The 9,956-nt window shown below is 38.9% G+C and overlaps 2 non-coding genes across 2 annotated transcripts; both read left to right on the forward strand.

The window, feature by feature from the left end:
- The first annotated feature begins 9,070 nt into the window (after positions 1 to 9,070).
- On the forward strand, positions 9,071 to 9,152 carry TRNAS-AGA (transfer RNA serine (anticodon AGA)). Its single transcript has one exon. It is a non-coding gene; the product is annotated as a tRNA-Ser (tRNA).
- A 229-nt stretch (positions 9,153 to 9,381) lies between these two features.
- On the forward strand, positions 9,382 to 9,463 carry TRNAS-UGA (transfer RNA serine (anticodon UGA)). The gene has a single exon. It is a non-coding gene; the product is annotated as a tRNA-Ser (tRNA).
- The last annotated feature ends 493 nt before the right edge of the window (positions 9,464 to 9,956 follow it).

The following is a 9,956-nucleotide window of genomic DNA, read 5'->3' on the forward strand; positions in this document are numbered from 1 at the left end:
TTTGGCTTGTTCACGTGGGTGCTAGTCTGTTGATCAGTTTGCTTTTCCACACCCCACTGTCTCAGTTATGTCTCAGTCGTGCTCCATGTTTGTTCACAGCAATTACTTTATTCTGAGGCTTAAATGACTGTTTGACGCAACTTTTATTTTCACCAAAGAAAAGAGAGCCCAAGCAGCATTTACAATGCTAAAACATACTTGTCTCTCCTGGCGCCAGCTTTCCCTTTGTATGTCTCCAGAGAGATTTCCTAATGCCATTAGCAACTTGGAGGACTCCAAAGAGTTGGAAAAGCACGACGATCACTTGTTTGCCATTGGACTTCTTCCAACCGTCTAAGCACTTTTAGCATGATGTGATCAAATAGATTTAAAAACCACACGACTATCAGGAACTATCAAGACTTAACTGCAGCACTCAAGGGGCTGCTCAGGCATGTAAAGCTATTTAGGAATTTCCTAGCAACATAAAAAAGGTAACAAGGCATAGTGCAACCTTCTCGATACGAAAGATCAGAAATCTCAGTTGGATCGACGGAGCAGACCTTTGGAGCAGAAAGCCTGATGGGAAAAAGAAAAAGAAAACAAAGTACACATAACTTTTTTATCATTTCAGGAAAGTGGCTAGGGTCATGGTTTAAGCACAAGAAAAACCTTCATGAAAAAACTGACTATATGCTTGGTTTGCTTTCGGTCACAATGTGTCTGGTTTCGATGGCATTCCTGTGGGGAATGAAGGCTCTACATTAAGTTTAAAATATAAGAAAAAAGGTATAAACAATATACCAGCAAGTGGAGCGCTATAATGAATATTAATATAAATAATGAGGGGGTATACTCACCCCTCCAACATAGTGATACAATGTGTCCAAATGTACATACAAAGTAAAACAACAAAAAGAGAGAATATAGTGCAGATGGTTTACAAAAATAAAAAATGAATAATAGTAGCAATTGGTTGAAACCACTCACGTGGGTTGGAGCCTATAAGCTATTGGCTCCGTAAGTGACTCCTTTTTGCTCTTGAGGCAGCAACACACCCCTTTATCCCAAACGATGTTCTCCCGGAGATATGGAACAAGCAGAGAGAGAGAACCTCATAGGTGGTATTGTACAGATAGTGTATACAAAATAGTGAGATAGTAATTGTTATGCTCACCTTAGACAGAGCCTTGAATTCCTGGCTCTGAGGTTTGTTGGCAATATGCTAATTTATTGGGATAGCATTCCCCACATAGTGTTCCTGGAGGCTAGAAAGGACTATATGGACTGATATAAAAAAATATCGATTTATTGTAGAGATAAAAAATAAAAAATAATAAAAACAATATTAAGACTTCTCAAAAGCATATAAGCTAAAAGGTAGAAAGTCCAAAAAGTCCAAAACTCCAGCTAAACGCGTTTCACTCTTGTATGAGCTTCCTCAGTAGCTGTGAAGTAGCCTCAGGAATCTTCCACTTTATAAGTGTTCTAAAGTTAATTCGGATCCTCCCTTTGGGGTCACAGGAAGTGTGATTATCCAATCATAAGGTCAGAGTCTCTTTCAAATTTCTTATACTGATCACCTGTAGTAAAAAAGCTTACATTGGCTGAATTGCCTGTCAATCAATTAAAAAACTTGATTAGAACGAATTCTATTGGTGGTTGGATGGGGCTTTCTTTTTAAAATTTCTTATATTGATCACCTGTGGTAAAAAAAGCTTGCATTGGCTGAATTGCCTGTCAATCAATTAAAAAACTTGATTAGAACAAATTCTATTGGTGGTTGGATGGGGCTGTCATGCATAGCACCCATTATGGGCAGTGGTTGGCGGAAGTGACATCACTTCCGCCCTCCAACATCTTCCCAAATGTCATTGTTAATAATAAAAATAAAAAAAACATTATGGGCAGTGGTTGGCGGAAGTGACATCACTTCCGCCCTCCAACATCTTCCCAAATGTCATTGTTAATAAAAAAAAAAAAAAAAAAAACGGAATGAATATTAACAAAGTAAAATAAATAGATGGGTACAATAACAGAGAGGTATCCCTCAAATATAACATAAAATAAAAGGGATTACCAAAATGGGGGTCGATTAAAAACTTACTGAATGAGAGAGTGCAATCAAAACAAACTCCTCCCATTGGAATTCAAGACTTCATTTTTTAAAAGGACATAAAACCAAATGGTATAAATTTGCAGTTGGTGCAGATATAATATGATAGTGTTAAATATATGTTAAAGATAATTAAAGGAAATGACAGAGTTCAAAATCTATATTTAGACCTTTGGGTTGTAAAGTCTCAAGGCTAAAAATCCACCTCATTTCATTTTGAGCTAAAATTTTGTTAAAATCACCGCCTCTCCAATTCCCTAAAGTTTTGTGTATGCCCATAAATATGAGCCCCTGAGGATTGCTGTTGTGTGTAATCTTGAAATGATTGGATACACTGTGTCCTTCATATCCCTTCTTAATGTTCCTTATATGCTCTTCTATCCTAATATGTAAATTACGTTTTGTGCGGCCCACATACTTGAGGCCGCATGGACATTCCAATAGGTACACTACATTGGTTGAATGGCAAGTGATGAGATTGTTTATGTTGAACTCTTCATTTTCTTTAGTACTTTTGAATTTCCCTACATGTCTTTTTTTGCTTCCAGTGTTCCCGCACGCCAAACATATTCCACAACCAAAGAAACCTTTCCTAGTATCAATTGGCTTTATGCTGCATGGTTTTCTAATGTGGTTCCTTACTAGTAATTTTTTCATGTTAGGTGCCCCTCTAAAGATCACCTTGGGTTTGTCTGGTAGAATGGTGGACAGGACTGGGTCTTCCTTTAGGATTGACTAGTGTCTATTAATAATTTTTTTAAAATGACGGTTACCATGACTGTAATTACAGAAAATAGGTATGTTGTCATTATCATTAAATCTTTCTTTATTCTCATTAATCCCTTTACCTGTTAATAGGGTTTCTCTCTTAATTGCCATTACTTGATTAAGATCTTTGGTTAGATCATCTTGTTTATATCCTTTTTCCAACATTTTACCTTCTAATTTATGCGACTGTTCAATAAATTTAGTCTCCTCAGTGCAGTTTCTTTTTATACGGATAAATTGGGATTTGGGGATTCCCATAAGCCAAGGTGTAAAATGACAGCTCGTGGTGTGAATAAAACTATTTACATCTACTTTTTTAAAATGAGTGCTAGTTTTGATTTTATTATCTTCAATAAAAATGTCAAGATCTAAAAAGTTCACTCTCGTTTTGTTAAAATCCGTAGTGAGGGCTATGCCCCAATCATTATTGTTCAATGTATTAAGGAAGTTGGTTAGTGATTCTTCTGTGCCTTCCCAGATAAAAAACAGGTCATCTATGTAACGGCGATAGGTAACGAGGCCCGTCGCCCAGCCTGCCCCATGATGGATAAACTGGAGCTCCCAATATGCCATAAAAAGATTGGCATAGCTGGGCGCGAACCTCGTTCCCATCGCCGTTCCACAGGCCTGTAAATAAAAATGTCCATCGTACCAGAAGTAATTGCTGGTTAAAATTAAAAGAATCCCTTGCATAATAAAATCTATATGGTCAGGGGGGAAATTACCTGATTGCTCTAAAAAGAACCTGGTGGCCATACAGCCCCTATCATGTGCAATATTGGTGTAAAGGGAGCTCACATCAGCAGTGGTCAGAAAATAGTTTTCATTCCACACCAATTCTTCTATGTGTCTTAATATATCCCCAGTATCCTTCAGATAGCTGGGTATTCCTTGAACAATTGGTTGCAAGCATTGGTCTATATACTCCGATAATCTACAGGACACAGAACCAATGCCTGAGACTATAGGCCTCCCTGGGGGTTGAGTCGGATTCTTGTGGATTTTGGGAAGGTGGTATAGTACTGGAATTCTTGGGAAATCAATTTTTAAGTAATTAAACTCTTTTTGGTTCAAGATCCCATTTGTAAGTCCTTCATTTAGGTAATTATGGAATTTGTCCTTGAGATTCTTTGTGGGGTCTGCTCCTAGTTTTATATAGGTATTGGTGTCCTCCAGTAATTTGTATGATTCCTTATTATAGTCATCTAATGTCATTAAAACTACACCTCCCCCCTTATCGGCTGGTTTTATAATTATTGAATTATCTTTCTGGAATTTCTTCAGGGCCATACACTCTTTCCTGGTGAGGTTCTGTTGATGTTTATTGGGTTCTTTAATTTTATTTATATCTCTCATCACTAATTTTTCAAATGTTACCATTTCACCTGATATTAAGTTTTTGGGATAGAACTTTGATTTTTCTTTCAAGTTAGTATGTTTATAGACATCATGTTGTGGGTCTTCGGAATTAGTTAAAATGGGGTTCTTGTGGAAAAATTTCTTTAGACATAATGTCCTCTTAAATTTATTTAAATCAACATATGTCTCGAATTTATTTAGCTTTTTAGTTGGTGCGAATTTCAAACCCTTCTGTAACAATTTGATTTGAGGAGAATTCAAGACATATGGCGTTAGGTTGAAAATCCCTGCTTGTTTTTCTCTATCTTTCATATTTCCTGGTTTCGTCTGTCTCTTTTTTCTCCTCTGAAGGTTCGCTCCTCCTCTAACTCCCCTTCCTCTATACTTCTCCGTCTCTTCTGTGGTGATCTCTGTTGGTATTGGGGTTTGTGTTTGACTCTGTTCCTCAGGTTCCAAAAATCCCCTTCCTGAGGGGTTCTGGCTAAGGTCTCGAATCTATTGGAGATAGGTATATGTGACAACCTTCTTGTACTTTTTCGGATTTTACTTTGGGCCGTTAAAAACTCGTCAGATCTTGCCCTTCTTTCTGTTCTTATTGGGGTTCTGATAATATCTTGGATATATGGCCTCGACACATGTGGTTCTCTTGTTCTCGTGCTTGAAACCTTAGGACGGTTCCATTCATTAGTGTCATTGGTTGTCCTGTGTTCTGTTCTATTTCTAGGCCCATTTTGGAAATTGGATTCATGGTACCTGTTTCGGATGTTATTTTGATAGTGTTTGACTGAATGTTGTGCTTTATTTCTATCGCCTTGTCTGTATATGGGCTGTTTTCTGTTTCCATATGTGTAAGCTTCATTCTTATTGTAATCAGTCCTATCACGTGTGTATTTTTTCTTTTTAATTTGGATCGTATCTTTTTCTACTTTTTCTAGGGTGTGTTGTAGATTGTCGGTGATTTTCCTATATTTCTCAGAATTAGTGTGATTTAATAAAAAATGTTGTTCCTTATTAATTTCTGCATCAAGTTTTTCCAAATTATACTCTCTTCGCTTAATTAAAGTTCTCATCATTGTGAATGAAAAAGAATCTAACATCACTGCCCATTCATCCATAAATGTTTTGTCATCTTGATCAAAGGAGGGAAACTTGGAGAGCCTCAGACCTCTCGGAGTTATTTTATCTCTGATGTATTTTTCTAGGGTAGCTATTTCCCATTTAATTCGTATTTCCTTACTTAAGAGTCTCTCCAAATTTCTCTGGCAATCTGAGATGGATCTCTCCTCAACTTGGTCAATTTGGTTGAAAAGATTCTCTTCCCCACCAAACAATTCATCTATGTTTTTGCAGTGGTGTTTTTTTCTTTGTTCAAAAAGTGACATAGTGCAGGTAGGCAAAATAGTGTACACACAAAGGTATTCGGTATGAAACACACAGAGAAAACAATAACTATCCCTTACTGAGATAGTGAGTGATATACTAAAGTGCCTGAATAAAAGCAGCTCAACACAAAAAGTGGAATACCTTAATCCACAATAAAGTGCAAAATATAAGAAAAAAGGTATAAACAATATACCAGCAAGTGGAGCGCTATAATGAATATTAATATAAATAATGAGGGGGTATACTCACCCCTCCAACATAGTGATACAATGTGTCCAAATGTACATACAAAGTAAAACAACAAAAAGAGAGAATATAGTGCAGATGGTTTACAAAAATAAAAAATGAATAATAGTAGCAATTGGTTGAAACCACTCACGTGGGTTGGAGCCTATAAGCTATTGGCTCCGTAAGTGACTCCTTTTTGCTCTTGAGGCAGCAACACACCCCTTTATCCCAAACGATGTTCTCCCGGAGATATGGAACAAGCAGAGAGAGAGAACCTCATAGGTGGTATTGTACAGATAGTGTATACAAAATAGTGAGATAGTAATTGTTATGCTCACCTTAGACAGAGCCTTGAATTCCTGGCTCTGAGGTTTGTTGGCAATATGCTAATTTATTGGGATAGCATTCCCCACATAGTGTTCCTGGAGGCTAGAAAGGACTATATGGACTGATATAAAAAAATATCGATTTATTGTAGAGATAAAAAATAAAAAATAATAAAAACAATATTAAGACTTCTCAAAAGCATATAAGCTAAAAGGTAGAAAGTCCAAAAAGTCCAAAACTCCAGCTAAACGCGTTTCACTCTTGTATGAGCTTCCTCAGTAGCTGTGAAGTAGCCTCAGGAATCTTCCACTTTATAAGTGTTCTTTTTTTTTTTCTCATTTGTCTTTTTATTGAAACAAAAATATAGTTCAGACATTGTGCAGCGCAGTGCAACGTTTAACTCCTATACCAGCACAGTCGCAGCTGTGGGCTCAACTCCTGCATGAGGCTTGGTTAGCATCCTAACGTATGAGTTATAGACCCTTCGACATTTTCCACCGGTTTTACTCTCGGATGTCACATATACACTCGGACATAGCAAATGGTATGCTACATATTCTACCTGTGTTACATGCGTTACAATCTATCACAATGCAATGGTAACCTCTCGTATCCTGGTGCACGTCTGATAAACATTTGTATTGCTATTAATTTTTAAACATTTAACTGATGAGACGGGAAGGGTACAGAAAGAAAAGGGGGAAGGGAGGGAAGGGGCGGGGCGGGGGTACCCTAGACAACACATATTTTTCCTTGGTGAATTCGACTTGGTAGATTTGACTCTCTTCATGCCACTGGCATGATTACCTCTGTTCACCCTAAACCTTTTGCTTTGTAACACCAATGACATCATGATCTCCGTGTACCTGTCTAACACACAGCTGGCCAGCTGCCCCAATCTTTTTCGTATCTCTCACTGCAACCGTTTACCCTGCTTGCCATCCTTTCGTATGCGCTAATGGTGTCCATTTTGTTAGTGATGATATCTATGGTTGGAATTTTGTTGGTCTTCCAACAACCTGCCAGCACTATTTTCGCTACTGTGAGTACATTAATAATCACCTTCTTATGAGGGTGGGTGGCAATATCGGGTATGAGGTGGAGAATGTAGTGTTCTGGTTTCACAGGTAGGGTTGTACCCGTCCTGCACAATAGGAGGGAGGATATCTTTTCCCAAAATTTTGCTAGCGAGGGGCATGCCCAGAAGATGTGATGTATAGTCCCTTCATCGGTATTGCACCTCCAGCATTTCCCGGATGTCCCCGGGTACATACGTGCCAGTCTGTATGGTACCAAGTACCACCTCATTAGGACTTTGCAGTAAGCTTCCCAAAGGGCGAGGCTTTGCGATGCTCTTTTCGTGGTTGCTAGGGCCATATGCCAGTCTGTTGTGGGAAATTTGAGTCCCAGGTCCTCCTCCCATTGAATCATGTATGCCGGCTTATCATGTGCTATCTTGGTGACAAGCGCGTTATAACATGCTGACATCGGTTTCATGTGCCCGTGGGATAGTGCCTGCTTTAGCGTTAGCTGGGGTTCGATAGGGAGGGCACTGCTACGTTGGATATGTGAGTGTACTATGTTTTTTATGCGGAGATATAGGAAGATATCTTTCGTCGGAAGCTTTAGACCGTTGTGCAGGACGGGGAACTGCTTTACCTTTTCCCCCTCTAGTATATCCTGGACCTTGCCCGCTCCTCCCTCCCTCCAACTACTTTATAAGTGTTCTAAAGTTAATTCGGATCCTCCCTTTGGGGTCACAGGAAGTGTGATTATCCAATCATAAGGTCAGAGTCTCTTTCAAATTTCTTATACTGATCACCTGTAGTAAAAAAGCTTACATTGGCTGAATTGCCTGTCAATCAATTAAAAAACTTGATTAGAACGAATTCTATTGGTGGTTGGATGGGGCTTTCTTTTTCAAATTTCTTATATTATATTATATCTTATCTTATATTATTATATTATATAAATTTCTTATATATTAATCTACATTAAGTTTGTCTGTCAGAATGCTAACCGGTTGCCCATGCTGTGTAAGTTGTTTGATAATAGAGGTCTGCCCTGAGCCAGCCAAGAGTAAAGTCACACACAGTGAGTTGTGTGACCAGGGCTTAACCACAGAAAGCTATTTAACATTTTGAATTTGCCTTAGTGAGCCTGTAGATAGAAAGAAGAGCCATGCAAAAAAAGAAAGAGGTTCCAACTCTCCCTTAGCGGTAACTTTGAAACGATGCACATTTAAAAAAACAGCGCCTAGAGAGATTTTGAGAAAGAACTGAAGCTGCCTTTTGGCTATATTTCTATCTCGACTCAGTTTAATAGTTGGATTCCTTCTGTCTTTAGTTATCTATTTTTTCCTAAACATTGACACGTTATTGATTTCAAATAGCCCAGAAAACAAGTTTTCAAAGTAATGCACTTTTTTTTTTCTCTTCTGGACTCTACTCTAGAAGGCTTCGCCCAGCCTTTACTTTCTTTCCTCTTCCAGGAATCGTCTCTGCTACACTTCTGTAGTAAATCCATCTGGCAGCATGCACGGGATTTAGTATGAATAAGTTACCTTTGAGTGAATGCAGGGATTATTTGTATCTGGTCTGGATTGTGCTGGTAGCATATGAATTTGCTGCAGTGTCTGTATAAGCTGATTAATAGATGAGATCTGGCAGTAGTCAGCCAATGTCCAAGAATACATAGTGAGGTGTGAGTAAAAAGGAGGAAGCTGGTCAACATTCTGAGTAGGCTGTAGAGAGTCTTCCAAAAGAAGGCCCATGAGATAAAGTGCTGTTTATTTTAGTTAGCAAAAGTAGGCAAACGTAGGAACATTGGAGAGGAAGAAAATAAACTTCAAAATATACAAACAGGATGAGAAGATCTGCGAGCACAGAAAAAGAGGGGCACAAACGCCGTGTAGTCGTGGCCGAGTGGTTAAGGCGATGGACTAGAAATCCATTGGGGTCTCCCCGCGCAGGTTTGAATCCTGCCGACTACGGAGGTTTGTTTTCCGTCATCCTTGAATAATAATACCCAATGAAATGCAAAGTCTGCATGTATTAAAGTGCGTTTGAGTACTTATCCCTCGCTGTATTACCAGCCATTCTTTTTCTCTCGCTGAAGAATGTTTCGTGCCGTCCTAAGCACTAACGCAAACTAAAGAGATGGAATCAGAAGGGCCTCAAACCCTACCGTTCTTCGAATGGTTTCCCTCAAAGCATTCCTGTGTAGTTGTGGCCGAGTGGTTAAGGCGATGGACTTGAAATCCATTGGGGTTTCCCCGCGCAGGTTCGAATCCTGCCAACTACGTTTGGCTTGTTCACGTGGGTGCTAGTCTGTTGATCAGTTTGCTTTTCCACACCCCACTGTCAAAACTGTTTTAACATGATGAAAAGCGATCGATATGCTTGCTATGTCTCAGTCGTGCTCCATGTTTGTTCACAGCAATTACTTTATTCTGAGGCTTAAATGACTGTTTGACGCAACTTTTATTTTCACCAATAGAAAAGAGAGCCCAAGCAGCATTTACAATGCTAAAACCTACTTGTCTCTCCTGGCGCCAGCTTTCCCTTTGTCTGCCTCCAGAGAGATTTCCTAATGCCATTAGCAACTTGGAGGACTCCAAAGAGTTGGAAAAGCACGACTATCACTTGTTTGCCATTGGACTTCTTCCAACCGTCTAAGCACTTTTAGCATGATGTGATCAAATAGATTTAAAAACCACATGACTATCAGGAACTATCAAGACTTAACTGCAGCACTCAAGGGGCTGCTCAGCCATGTAAAGCTATTTAGGAATTTC

This window comes from Pelobates fuscus, chromosome 12 (assembly GCF_036172605.1).
Source record: "Pelobates fuscus isolate aPelFus1 chromosome 12, aPelFus1.pri, whole genome shotgun sequence".
Lineage (NCBI taxonomy): Eukaryota > Metazoa > Chordata > Amphibia > Anura > Pelobatidae > Pelobates > Pelobates fuscus.